The sequence below is a fragment of the Salvelinus alpinus genome, chromosome 31 (genome assembly GCF_045679555.1).
Source record: "Salvelinus alpinus chromosome 31, SLU_Salpinus.1, whole genome shotgun sequence".
Taxonomy (NCBI): Eukaryota; Metazoa; Chordata; class Actinopteri; order Salmoniformes; family Salmonidae; genus Salvelinus; species Salvelinus alpinus.
Window position 1 is genome coordinate 6,015,031 of NC_092116.1, and position 15,409 is coordinate 6,030,439.

A 15,409-nucleotide genomic window follows, 5' to 3' on the forward strand; every position below is an offset into this window, starting at 1 on the left:
CTTGACCTAGAGCTATTACATGTAATGATCGTTAACGACTACTTCAGGTCTACTGAAGGTCGCCATGTATGAGAGGGAGACCAAGCAGGGTCCACGTGCTAGTTTTATGGCAGCGTACCATATGTTAGACACTGGTCTACAATAAAAGTGAATAACAACGAGCAGAGTAACAAATTGCCGCTTGCAGGAAAAAAACGAATCAAATGCACATGTCATGTTCGGAGTGCTCTCTGGCTGCTCTTACAGTTTCCATGTTGTAGACAATGGAAAGAGAGACACACTGTGTAATAGAATGTGAAGTAGACCACATAAGAACCGCGTGTCTCAATTCAATTGAAAAGGGTTGTTTTTAATGAAGATACTTTTTATCAAAACAACTTTAGGATTATCAGCATCCTTGATTTTGTTTGTGAATTCTTTTCAAATTTGAGTCATTTTGAGTCTTTCAGAAAACTCTATGGGTTTAAAATAAATATGGGCAATTCAACGGTAACGGAAGGAAACGGAAATACGTTTTGAGTCCGTTTTTTTTCACTTCAAACAAAAAATATTGATTTCAAAGTTAAACAAAAAAAACTTGTTTGTTTTTTTACAATTTCCACTGAATAATTTACAAAAATGAATTCAGTGGAAGAACTGTGCTGATGTAAACTTTGGTAATGGAATTACGGTAAAATCTCCCTAAATGTTTTATGTGACCACGTTTTCCAAGAACTGTAAATATCTGCTCTGAATTAAGATTCAAAGGTGTCTGCAGAAAGAATGGGGTGTCAGCTATGAAATGGCACATAGACAATTTAAAAAATCTATTTTGGTTATTGAACTACAGTAAGGCCCCGATTCAAGACTGGAATGTATGGAGAGAACGATTCAGAATATAGGCCTCGATGAAAGAAACCCATCTAAATATATGCATATTCGTCTCCGTTTCAGAGTTAAAAATACACTTGTATATTATTTAGGTACATTTTAGTGTCAGGAAAGTTTGTATGGATCATAAGAGCCTTTTATACACGAAACAAATCGATGAATCGAAAATAAAGGGGTTTGATTCATCCTGAAAGTTACCATAATTAAGTTCAATCCTTTAAATATTGGAATGTGGGAAAAAGTGTACAATAGCGTTGAACAATAGTTCTATAACTCTACCTTAATCCTCACTAATCATGGGGCTGTATGACAAGTTGTATGACCATGCGCTAGGCTACAGGTTTAAACTGCTACATGTTGGCTGAGTTCCATAATGATTCAAATAGGCTATATGTCTCAAATTATTGCACAACGTTGATCCACTACTTCTAGCGACCGTCAGGAAAAACTACAAAGGGACGTGACAGAGGAAAGAAAGGTAAACTGAATGGAATGATGCAAAATGTAGGCTGCAAATTGAAGGAAACTAACACTGGTCTGCTGGTCTTCTGACGTAACTCGGCCAATGTGCTCTCAACCGGCCTACGCGTCGTGGATGTTTGGTGATGATCCATTTGCTAGGCCCGGCCTGCTATCTCCCTGAACACCGTGTCTCCCACTCGCTCAACGTAGTAAATGACTACGTAGTAAATGACTAACTGTTCCCTGTTTCATCTAGTGCTGCTCATTGGACCCTATGATCACTTGGCTACACAGCCGATGCCTGCTGGACTGTCCATTAACACGAACCGGAACTCCCAACAGAAGCTAGCCAGCTAACTAGCTACAAGCTAGTACTCAGTTAGCCACTGCTAGCGGTCATCAGCTAACCTTAGCGCGGTTAACTCCTGCCAGTCTGCACAGCGTGATTCAACCCAGAGCATATCGGACTGCTTTATCTCCACCAAATCTCCATCTCCTGATTCCTACCGCAAGCTCTGAACCTTTCACCTGGAACATCGCAGCTAGCTAGCTGCTATCCGAGTGGCTACTCCTGGCTAACGTCTCTGTGCCAAAGCAAGCACCAGTTAGCCTGGCACTAGCCTTGTGCTAGGCCCATCTCCCGGCTAGCTGAAGAGGTCCATCAGCCACTCCTTGGGCTACAAAACCTATTTCACCCAAATCTAGATAGCTGATGTTCTGAAAGAGTTGCAAAATCTGGACATTTACAAATCAGCTGGGCTAGACAATCTGGACCCTCTCTTTCTAAAATGATCTGCTGCAATTGTTGCAACCCCTATCACTAGCCTGTTCAACCTCTCTTTCGTATCGTCTGAGATCCCCAAAGATTGGAAAGCTGCCGCGATCATCCCCCTCTTCAAAGAGGGAGACACCCTAGACCCAAACTGTTACAGACCTATATCTATCCTACCCTGCCTTTCTAAGGTCTTCAAAAGCAAAGTTAACAAACAGATCACCGACCATTTCGAATCCCACCGTACCTTCTCCCCTATGCAATCTGGTTTCCGAGCTGGTCATGGGGGCACCTCAGCCACGCTCAAGGACAATACTGTGCAGCCGTATATGAATACGTCTTCATCGACCTGGCCAAGGCTTTCGACTCTGTCACCACATTCTTATCGGCAGACTCAACAGCCTTGGTTTCTCAAATGACTGCCTTACCTGGTTTGCCAACTACTTCTCAGATAGAGTTCAGTGTGTCAAATCGGAGGGCCTGTTGTCTGGAGCTCTGGCAGTCTCTATTCTCGGGCCGACTCTTTTCTCTGTATACATCAATGATGTCGCTCTTGCTGCTGGTGATTCTCTGATCCACCTCTACGCAGACGACGCCATTCTGTATACTTCTGGCCCTTCTTTGGACACTGTGTTAACTAACCTCCAGACGAGCTTCAATGCCATACAACTCTCCTTCCGTGGCCTCCAACTGCTCTTAAATGCAAGTAAAACTAAATGCATGCTCTTCAACCGATCGCTGCCCGCACCTGCCCGCCCGTCCAACATCACTACTCTGGACGGTTCTGACTTAGAATATGTGGACAACTACAAATACCTAGGTGTCTGGTTAGACTGTAAACTCTCCTTCCAGACTCACATTAGGCATCTATGAGACTCATATCTCCCTCACTAGCTTTAAGCACCAGCTGTCAGAGCATCTCGCAGATCACTGCACCTGTACATAGCCCATCTGTAAACAGCCCATCTATCTACCTCTTCCCCATGCTGTATTTATTTATTTATCTTGCTCCTTTGCACCCCAGTATCTCTACTTGCACATTCATCTTCTGCATATCTACCATTCCAGTGTTTAATTGCTATATTGTAATTACTTCGCCACCATGGCCGATTTACTGCCTTAACTCCCTTATCTTACCTCATTTGCACTCACTGTATATAGACTTTTTGTTTTATTTTTTCTACTGTATTATTGACTGTATGTTTTGTTTATTCCATGTGTAACTCTGTGTTATTGTATGTGTCGAACTGCTATGCTTTATCTTGGCCAGGTCACAGTTGCAAATGAGAACTTGTTCTCAACTAGCCTACCTGGTTAAATAAAGGTGAAATAAAAACATTTAAAAAAAATCTCCAATCCAAAATTAGATCTAGAATCGGCTTCCTATTTCACAACAAAGCATCCTTCACTCATGCTGCCAAACATACCCTCGTAAAACTGACTATCCTACCAATCCTTGACTTCGGCGATGTAATTTACAAAATAGCCTCCAACACTATACTCAGCAAATTTGATGCAGTCTATCACAGTGCCATCCGTTTTGTCACCAAAGCCCCATATACTACCCACCACTGCGGCCTGTATGCTCTCGTTGGCTGGCCCTCGCTTCATATTCGTCGCCAAACCCACTGGCTCCAGGTCATCTATAAGTCGTTGCTAGGTAAAGCCCCACCTTATCTCAGCTCACTGGTCACCATAGCAGCACCCACCCATAGCACACGTTCCAGCAGGTATATTTCACTGGTCACCCCCAAAGCCAATTCCTCTTTTGGCCACCTTTCCTTCCAGTTCTCTGCTGCCAATGACTGGAATGAACTGCAAAAATCACTGAAGCTGGAGACACATATCTCCCTCACTAACTTTAATCATCAGCTACCAGAGAAGCTCACAGATCATTGCACCATCTGTACATAGCCCATCTGTAAATAGCCCATCCAACTTCCTCATCCCAATATTGTTATTTTTTGTTTGTTGCTCCTTTGCACCCAAGTATCTATACTTGCACATTCATCTTCTGCACATCTATCACTCCTGTGTTTAATTGCTAAATTGTAATTACTTCGCCACTACGGCCTATTTATTCCCTTACCTCCCTAATCTTACCTCATTCGCACACACTGTATATAGATTTTTTCTATTGTGTTATTGACTGTACGTTTGTTTATTACATGTGTAACTCTGTGTTGTTGTTTGTGTCGCACTGCTTTGCTTTATCTTGGCCAGGTCGCAGTTGTAAATGAGAACTTGTTCTCAACTGGCCTACCTGGTTAAATATAGGTGAAATAAAAAATAAAAAATACAAAAATAAAGTGACGGTTTTACAAATGGATATGGGTATTACTGACGGTGGCTCCCGATAAGTTCCTTGGTGTCCACATCACCAACAAACTATCATGGTCCAAGCACACCAAGACAGTCGTGAAGAGGGCCTCAGATCCTCAAAAGGTTCTACAGCTGCACCATCGAGAGCATCCTGACTGGTTGCATCACTGCCTGGTATGGCAACTGCTCGGCCTCCGACCGCAAGGCACTACAGAGGGTAGTGCGTACGGCCCAGTACAATCACTGGGGCCAAACTTCCTGCCACCCAGGACCTCTATACCAGGCAGTGTCAGAGGAAGGCCCTAAAAATTGTCAAAGACTCCAGCCACCCTAGTCATAGACTGTTCTCTCTGCTACCGCACGGCAAGCGGTACCGGAGCACCAAGTCTAGGTCCAAGAGGCTTCTCAACGGATTACTGATTTACCTAGCGCTTAATAAAATAGCTCTCATCAATTTATAAATTACATTGCATGGAGAATGCTGTTATTTCTCTCGAAAAAAAGAAAGTAGATGCTTTTTCCACTTGTAAACGTCAGGTTCGCTAGACCTTATTTATGGTTTCCTCACACATGAAGGTGGTGTAATTATGAGGGAATTAAAGGAAAACTCCACCCAACTCTTTTTGTATTTGTTTATTCCGTCCATTGTTGATATAGTCCCAAAATGTATTGCATGTCAGCAATCAAGTTTTCAAGATATATAACTTTCAAAATATAGAAATACAGCCGGTATGATGCACTTAAACAAGTCCCTGTCTTTACCATGGTGCTACTGATGAATAAAGCCTCCATTACGTACACACAGACAGAGCGGGGGTTAGACAGAGACAGGTTAGGGGGTGCAAAGTCAGTATGGGGGCCATGTTCTACCGCAATGGACTAACCGTCTTACCATCATCCACTTTAACCACGGCCTTTAGTCTGAAACAGTGATGTTCTTTGGTGGTTTGTAAGGCAGCCATTTTAGTGGTGAGAATTAGTCCAACAAACACAGTCAGCAGAAAAGGCCTAAATGCAAGCGAGGCAGTGAGAATCTTCCCTGTACTGACTTTAAGTGCTGCAGGCTAACACACCAGGGCCAATTTGACTGATTTATTGAAAGCTTTCAGCACTGTTGACCGTGCCCTGTTACTGCATAGATTAGAAAAAAATGGTTTTGGTGCTGGAGCGTTGGATTGGTTCCAAAACTACCTCTCTGACAGAACCCAGTGTGTGGTACAGGAGGGCATGAAATCACTTTCGACAGCTCATGAAAGGAGTCCCATTTTAGGGACAGTCCTTTTTACACTGTATATTAATGATGTTGATGAAAGTATGAACTCTGCAAAACTCCACCTAAATGCTGATGACACAACTGTCTACGTCTGTGCCTCTAAAATTGAGAAGGCTTTTCAGGATAAGTACCTTAGCATCTGGTGAGATGAAAACTTGACAAAGAAACTGAAGTTGATTTTTTTTATATATATATTTTTTTTTAGGTCAGTCAGGAAGGATCTTGTGCAAGGGACATTTTTATCTGCGTTGGATTATGGTGACATTATTTACATGTGAGCCTATGCCAGTGCCCTTAAGGTGCTGGGTGTGGTGTATCATGGAATGCTTAGGTTCGTAACTAATGCAAGACCACTCACCCATCACTGTGAACCAGTGGTTCCCAAACTTTTTAGAGTCCCGTACCCCTTCAGACATTCAACCTCCAGCTCCGTATCCCCTCTAGCACCAGGGTCAGCGCACTCTCGAATGTTGTTTTTTGCCATCATTGTAAGCCTGCCACACACTATACGATACATTTAGTAAACATAAGAATGAGTGTGAGTTTTTGTCACAACCCGGTTCGTGGGAAGTGACAAATAGCTCTTATAGGACCAGGGCACAAATATTAATATAATAGTAATCAATAATTTTGCTCTTTATTTAGCCATCTTATATATGAAACCTTATTTTTTCATCAAAAATTTTGAATAAATCACCACAGGTTAATGAGAAGGGTGTTCTTGAAAGGATGCACATAACTCTGCAATGTTGGGTTGTATTGGAGAGAGTCTCAGTCTTTTTCCACTCATAGTCTGTGCCTGTATTTAGTTTTTATGCTGGTGAGGGCCGAGAATCCACTCTCACATAGGTACGTGGTTGCAAAGGGCATCAGTGTTTTAACAGCGCGATTTGCCAAGGCAGATACTCTGAGCGCAGCCCAATCCAGAAATCTGTCAGTAGCTTCTGATTAAATTCACTTTTCACAGAACCGCTTGTTGCAATTTCGACGAGGCTCTCTTGTTCAGATATCGGTAAGTGGACTGGAGACAGGGCATGGAAGGGATAACGAATCCAGTTGTTTGTGTCATCCGTTTCAGGAAAGTACCTGCTTAATTGCGCACCCAACTCACTCAGGTGCTTCGCTATATCACATTTGACATTGTCCGTAAGCTTGAACTCATTTGCACACAAAAAATCATACAATGGTGGAAAGACCTGTGTGTTGTCCCAAATCGATGTAATTCTCATCATATTTGCGCCTCTTCGATGGTCCAACGTCCCTGTCTGTTGTTCGGTGCTTTACCGGGTAACGGGGCAGTAGCTCTTTGGCTGCATCAGATTCACAACTGTCAGTGTCCATGCTAGCTGGGCTAACAACAAATGCAGAATTACTGATGCTAGCATTGGATGTGCTTGTGGAAGCAGAACAACTTCTGTCGTCGACAGGTGCAGGTGTAATACTGCTGGTAGTACTACCAGTAGAGCTTGTATGTGTCTCTATGGACGCGGGCCTTACTTTTTTTAACGATTTATCCATTTCCGAGCAAACGGAATGAGCAGCAGCAACGTTTGGCTACATATGGACCGTCAGTTGAATTCCCGCGAGAGAGTAACGGTTAATGTGATTGGATGTTAATTATTTGACTAGGCTTCCTGTATTTGACATTGCGTTGTTATTTCTATTTATTTTTGGCAGTGAAACGAGGCTACTCAGGCGAGAAAAAAACCTCACCCAAATGTATAGCCCCGTTGGAAAATATAAATGGACTGTTTGAAAATGTGAGAAAAAAAAGATATAATAATAATAGGTCGTTTTTATTTAAAAAAAAATGTGAATCACATTTTTATTTGGCGTACCCCTGACGGCATTGAGCGTACCCCTGGGGGAAATACCTGCTGTGAACATTAGAACATGGTGAAGTGGTCCTCCCTCCATACCAGAAGGCGTAAGCACTGGTACATACTGTATTTGTGTACAAGGCAGTGCTTGGCCTACTCCCTACATATCTTTCCTGCTCACTAACAACAACATCACAATCCTACAGCTTCCACTCTCAGTCAGGGCTCTCATTCTCAGTTCCTAGGGCAAGGACTACAATGGGGAAACAATCCTTCTCCTATAATGCTTTTTTGGTCTTGAAAGCAAACGACAAAATACTTTAAAACTGGAAGAGAGTGTGTCGCTGCCTGAGTTTAAAGCACTGATAGAAGAACATTTAATTTACCATTGTAATTGATTTTAATATTGTATTAATATTGTGTTATGTGTTCATGTTGACTACTTCCTGCTGACCTCTTGCTAGGTCCCCCTCCAAAAAAATGTATTTTCCTGGTTAAATAAAGGTTACATAAAATAAAATAAAAAAATATGAATTTACTGAGGTACAGTGAATAGAAAAGCCATTTCCACTGTTGGTGAAACTATTATTGGTATAATATTGTAATGACCTGACTAGATCTTGGCACCATCCCTACAGTGAAGCATGGTGGTGGCAGCATCATGCTGTTTTTCAGTGGCAGGGACTGGGAGACTAGTCAGGATCGAGGCAAAGATGAACGGAGCAAAGTACAGAGAGATCCTTGGTGAAAACCTGCTCCAGAGCACTCAGGGCCACAGACTGGGGCAAAGGTTCACCCTCCAACAATGACTCTAAGCACACAGCCAAGACAACGCAGGAGTGACTTCGGGACAAGTCTCTGAATATCCTTGAGTGGCCCAGCCAGAGCCCGAACTTGAACCCGATCGAACATCTTTGGAGAGACCTGAAAATAGCTGTGCAGCAACGCTCACTATCCAACCTGACAGAGCTTGAGAGGATTTGCAGAGAAAAATGGGAGAAACTCCCCAAATACAGGTGTGCCAAGCCTGCAGGGTCATACCCAAGAAGACTCGAGGCTGTAATCGCTGCCAAAGTTGTTTCAAGAAAGTACTGAGTAAAGGTCTGAATACTTATGTAAATGTAATATATATATATTTTTTTAAAGAAATTTGCAAACATGTCTTAAAAACTATTTTTGCTCTGTTATTATGGGGTATGGTGTGTAGATTGGGGCGGCAGGTAGCCTAGTGGTTAGAGCGTTGGACTAGTAACCGAAAAGTTGCAAGATCGAGTCCCCGGAGATGACGAGGTGAAAATCTGTCGTTCTGCCCCTGAACAAGGCAGTTAACCCACTGTTCCTAGGCCGTCATTGAAAATATGAATTTGTTCTCAACTGACTTGCCTTGTAAAATAAAAATAAAAGATTGATGAGGGGGAAAAAAAACAATTTAATCAATTCTAGAATAAGGCTGCAACCTAACAACATTTGTAAAAAGTCAAGGGGAATGAATACTTTCCAAAGGCACTGTACATAGCCTCGTTATTGTTATTTTATTGTGTTACTATTTTATTTTGATCTATTATTAAATGTTCTTACTTTTTAACTGCATTGTTGGGAAAGGGCTCGTGAGTAAGCATTTCATGGTAAAGTCTAAACTTGTTGTACTTGGCGCGTGTGACAAATACAATTTGATTTTGATTTGATTTGACATGCAGCATCAATAGAACTAAGACATCCCATGACAGAGCACATTATCCAGCGATGAAAGCCACTGTTCGCAGTAACGCAGATGTTCTCTCTCTAGTCATTCATTTCTTCATTCCCATTCTATGTTCCATTGTGCTCTTTATAGAATGCTGAATGACAATATGACAAGGCCAGGGTAGAGAGGCTGAAAGAGGAATATTTCACATTTTCACCTTTGTGCCATTTCTTTCACATGTACATACCCAGGTCCAAGGTTATCTAAGGACAGGGATATAGCTAGGCTCTGTATAGGGAAAGGTTGTAATAAGACAGGTCGATTCAAAATATTGTATTTCTATCTGATACCGTGTATTCTGAAGGAAGGATACACACGGCTAAGAGCTCATATAGAATGGCAGCATGGATGTGTGATCTCCACGGACTGAATCATTTCAGACAGAGAGAAAAGGAGAGACATCTGTGTGTGTGTGTGTGTGTGTGTGTGTGTGTGTGTGTGTGTGTGTGTGTGTGTGTGTGTGTGTGTGTGTGTGTGTGTGTGTGTGTGTGTGTGTGTGTGTGTGTGTGTGTGGGTGGGTGGGTGGGTGGGTGTTTGTGTGTCTGCACTGTAAACCCTAACAGTGTCATACAGTTTTAAAAAAAAGAGTGATGTAAACACATTATGTGGAAAATAATTGGTATAGATTAAGAACAAGAATCAGCCACCTACCTGTACACAAAACGTATCCTCCTAAAAGCATTTTACAGGACTGTACTCATCCCCTCAAAATTCAGTCACAGCAGCAGCCAGACAAGGGGAAAGAGACTTCTTCAAAAGAAAATTAAACAGATAGATATGGGGACTCTTTTATTCCAACAGCCATTAGGATGTTTAATAGATAGTCTGTTGGTCCCTCGAGTATATAGCATTTTGTACTTTCACTTTAAATGTGTAGCTATAGCACTTTGACTGAACTCTATTGTGTCGTTTCTGTGTTTTCATATTTTATGTACCGTCTTTTTAAGCACATGACCAAATGAATTTCCCCCTGGTGGGACAATAAAGTCGATAAAGTAAGAAAATCGTTGTCTTGACTCTCAAGTATTGGGAAACCGTAACTCTTATGTAGCATTTACTTTTCCTAATCTCAACTGTTTTATCTGAATACTGTAACTGTATTCATACTTTGTTATCTTCTTTTTTTTCTTATCTGGACTGTTTTTGTTTCATTTTTTATTTGTATTTTGCATTTATTTTTCATGATACAACATTTTCAACAACTTACATCCCTACATCAAACATGTCTAAAAAAAACACAGGTATAAACAAGAAAATACTAAATACATACAAAAAATACATATATACATATGACAATTCTAGTGCAATTGTACTCATACATTTTTAACTGTGCGTCAACAACGTTCTGCATCTCAAAATGTCTTGACAAAGATGGCTGTTCGCTTCAAGCGAGGGAATTTCATATCCCTTTAAGAATTTTCGTAGTAAGAAGAACAAAAAAAAAGAACAAAAATCTCTGGCGGAAAGTTTTGAAGTAAGGGGCTAATTAACTGTTTTGTGAACGACTGTATATTCAAACAGGTTTTAGCGTGTGACTGGAACTAAATAGACCAGTTAGCTCCAGTATTGGCAACGCTAAACAGAAGGGAAGATTAGCAAACAGGTGAGCATATTAGCATTGGACAACTAACATGTTGATTGAGTTTTATTTGAGTTGTTGTTATTAGTGAGTTCTACGGACATACAGTATCGTGAAATTCACCTTAGCTAACGTTAGTCTTGGTATGTTAGCGCGCTGCTTGACAAGTGCATGTTTTGACATAGTATGGCGACAGCATGGATTTATTAACGTTATGCCAAGGGTGCAGGCGTTGAAGATACGGAGCAACAACTAGTTGGTGCCATTGTTGGTCACAGAACACTCATCTTCTGCTACAACACGGTGGTCATATGCGTATTGAGCGTGCTGATTTGTTGAGTTATAAATTACCAGCACATTTGAATTCATTGCTGTGTAAAAAGTATTCTAACAAATCTGCGCGATATTTGACTAGGTAACCCCACTAGCTAGTTTTTTACGCCATCGTACATCGTGCTTGCTATATAGAACCATGCAAAGCAATGATAGCATGTGGGCTAGCTAACATTATCCAACAAGCAAACTACTGTTGATTGAGTTACAATTGAGTACTCTGTTTTCAGATTTGGATGTATTTGTTGAATCAACCTGTGGCTTCATCTAATGTTGTTGTTGTTAATCAGTTAATAGATTTTGGTTGAATTGTAATGTAGTTATAGGGCTAAGTTCCAGTGAGGGATTTTGATCGCAATCTGAAATGTCTGGCCTGACAACTGTATCTGACGCTTGGTTATATCTTAGTTGAAGTTTCAAAAGCCGAACTCTTGCTCCCTTAGGCTTCAACTGAGAACGGTGAGTGGCAGTCCTTAATTAATGCAATACTTAAAGATATGTCTCAATGGAAGGCTGTATCATTTGAATGTCCACGGAGATCTCCTGTTGTGCCATAACGTATAAAGAAGTAGCCTAAACTGGAGTCTATGGATGGAGGACTCTCTCAGCTCTGCAGAATTGAACAGATCTTTTGTGAATAATGTTTCCTTTCTCTCTAGGAAGTACAAGTCCTGCCACGTGGAACATCTACGGTCCTATGAATTGTCTTCAGGCAACCTGTTGGTTCACTCTATCCGAGTTGAACGATATATCCACCCTCTCAGCATTCAACACAGGAGGCAGGTTGCTACTAACACTCGAGATTCATACTACTGCACTGAAAAGGTGAGTGATCTTTTCCCTTCTTACTCGTGAAAAGGGAATTGATACGTAAAGGAATGTGATGCTATGAAAAATTGATGACAAAAATTCTGTGGCACACATGTGGATCCTCCATCAGATGACAGAACCTACAATTCAGACCTTCCTATTTCGTGTCCATATAGCAACGGATATGGTGTGGAAGATAAACCTCCCCTCCAGTCCCAAATCGGTGGTTGACCTGAAAACCGTGACGCAAAAAAAATTCAATTTGGACTATGACTTCACCCTTCAGTACGAAGACCCTGAATTGAATGGGAAATTGTGACGTCTATTGGACATTGATTGGACATTTCTTATAATCATATCCGAAAGTGATGCCAGCTTAACCTGAACTGGAGACACAGAGATACTGCCCCACATAGTCTCCAGAGCACCTAGAGAAGTGACCTGATGTTTTACCTGTGCCATTTTTTTCTTGAGCACCTGCTTAGAGAGGGAAATACTTGCTATGCGAGAACTGGAAGGATTCATGAATTAACAAGAGCCCGGAAGGATGTTTTTGAGAACATGGCCAAAGCAATTACTGCTTCAAGGTCCATCCAAGTGGGGGAGAAATTGGCAAGACTGCCGAAGCGCTTGTTACCAAGCACCCATGTCTCAAAAAAGCCGGGAGTCAGTCTGGATGGTATGCACGGATGACTAGTCTGAAGTTCAAGATGGGCAACTATCGGACCAAGTTGAGCAGAGTTGGAGTTCCTGAGGTCTCTGTGAATGCAGGGAAGAGGGGCAGAAACAACCCAGAGAGATTCACCCCACTCAAATGGCAAGAGACCCAGACGAGCATAGGTAAACTTCCTGCCGAGTTTCCTGAGAGGGGAAGACCCAGAGTCTCAAGCTTGCTGACGCAGTAAATCATCAACAAAGTTTCAAAGACGGAGAGAAACCTGTCATTAACAGACAAACTGATGCAAATGACTTTTGCCCTTCAATGTATTTTTATCTTATTCTGTCTTTGTCTCTTTGTCTCCCTTTAATCCTCTTTCCCTTTGTAAGATCTTTGTTTCAATCAACATTGTGTTAAATGTGGCTTTTATTTGTGGTTTGTTGTGTTTTTGTGCAGGTGTGTGCAGAGTCCCACCGCATAACAAACATCCATTTTTTTTATTTTTTTTATTTTGCTCCTTTGCACCCCAGTATCTCTACTTGCACTCATCTTCTGCACATCTATCACTCGAGTGTTTAATTGCTATATTGTAATTATTTCGCCACTACGGCCTATTTATGCCTTACCTCCCTTATCCTACCTCATTTGCACAAACTGTCTATAGACTTTTTCTATTGTATTATTGACTGTATGTTTGTTTATTCCATGTGTTATTGTTGTTTGTGTTGTTGTTTGTGTCGCACTGTTTGCTTTATCTTGGCCAGGTCGCAGTTGTAAATGAGAACTTGTTCTCAACTGGCCTACCTGGTTAAATAAAGGTGAAATATATATATTTCTTTTTAATCTGAAGAGCTGATTAGGCCATGAAACAGAGGCTATGGTGAGCATCTTAAGGATCTATGATCTCCATGTAGCTTATTAACAAGGAATACCAATTTGAGCATTCAAACATTAATTTGATCATATTCACCATAAGAATGCATGACTATAGACAAGCTATATATTTTTTAAAATTGCTCTGAACCGTGTGTGTGTGTGACTCTTAAAAGGAGCAACTTGATGTGAACACCAGGTGTACTGCTTCCCTTCGTGGTCTCCCCATCTACCTTCGTGAGGATTTCTCAAGACCTGGAATGTTAAGTATTTCCTGCATACACTCTTAACTGTTAACATCTCAAGTTTGTTCACCTGTATGCCAATGGAACAAGAGCATGATGCATGGGTCTGTTGTAGACGTTATCTCCAACTCATGTCCTTAGATGGCTGTTCATGTTTTTGCTATTCGCCCAATGTTTGCGGGTCTGATGGACCCGCGACATTATTGGGTTTTTGAAACAAAACAGCCAGAACAATTTACGTAAAAATACTTAATGCTTAGATGTTGACTTTTATCAATTACAAGCAATATAGACAGCATACATGGTTAATATTTGCCATCTACTTCTGCTAGATCACATTTATCTTTAAACAAAAATCTATGTAATCAAGACATGGGTGTAAATAAATCATGTTTTTATCTTGAATGAATATAAATGAAACAAGGTTGTCATCACTTGGATGTTTATTGATTTGAACTGAACACATTGGAAGGACAAATTTTACATACAGTATTTTATGGAAATGATAAATGAGCCCCATTGAACACAAATTAAGGCTGGTCTACACACCACATGAGGGACAGAGTTTTACTGTGTGTGTGTGCTGCAAATGTATTTCTTGCACATGATGCATGTGTACTGTGTCTTCCTGTCCTTCTTGGGTCCACACACATCGCAGTGCTTCTTCTTGTTGCTACTGGCTGCAATCTAGAAGGATGAAAACACTTCGTTTATTTGTTGTGTCCCTCCCCCAATTTGCACCTGGCTGTTTAAAAAAAAAAATTGTCACAAGAATTTTGATCCCAATGGTTGAACCCAATGGTTGAACTATCACCATAGCTTTGACCAATTCCCAGACGTTTTGTAAGACCCTGGTTAATGAAGAATTAGACAAAGCCCCCAGTCTGCAATAGGTTAGTTCTTTATTCAGAGAACGTTCTGAAGTCAAAAATGCAAAAACAGTCATTTTATAACTCCCACCCCCACCTACTTACACACACACACAGTTTTATCACTTTTCTACCAGCCTTGGCAGTTTCTCGCCATTCCTCTTGGAAGGGCCCTCTTTCCTGTTGTCAGTTTTCAGAGTTACAACAAGGTCATCTGTAGTTCAGTTGACCTTTGTCTCAACTCTCACATTGCTACATAGTAACACAATGGTCTAGTCACACACACATTATGGAATTATGACTCGAACACATTTCATACAATTTAATGATTTCAGGGTGGAATCCTTTAGTCATTACTTTAAACATATAAATTCCTTTATCAATAATGTATCGAAATAATGTGTTGTAATAACATTGTGCAGGTTCCCGCATGACATTGTGTAGTTTCACACACTACAAAGGGTAAAGACTGCGAGAAAACCAGGAGACAGACAGGTTCTTGGTGCTATGTTTAAACAGCAGGCCCAGGGAGGAGGAAGACCGAGTGAAGGCACACAGCAAACCTTTTTGTTTCATTTTTACTTGCTTTCACTTACATACACACTTATTACCTTCGGGTCCACTGGACCCGAACACCACATATTTAATATAAATGCGTAGGGCATGCACGGTGTGCACTCAATGTGTTATTTTATATGTTCTTCACAGAAAATGAGCCAAGGCCAATGAGTCTCAGGTTGAAAAAAATTATTTGTATCATTTTTATTTAAGTAAACATT

The 15,409-nt window shown here is 41.0% G+C and overlaps 1 long non-coding RNA gene across 1 annotated transcript; it reads left to right on the forward strand.

Moving 5' to 3' along the window:
* The first annotated feature begins 10,612 nt into the window (after nt 1–10,612).
* On the forward strand, nt 10,613–13,827 carry LOC139561722 (uncharacterized). Its single transcript, XR_011672202.1, has 3 exons — nt 10,613–10,866; nt 11,835–12,000; nt 13,693–13,827. It is a non-coding gene; the product is annotated as an uncharacterized lncRNA (long non-coding RNA).
* The last annotated feature ends 1,582 nt before the right edge of the window (nt 13,828–15,409 follow it).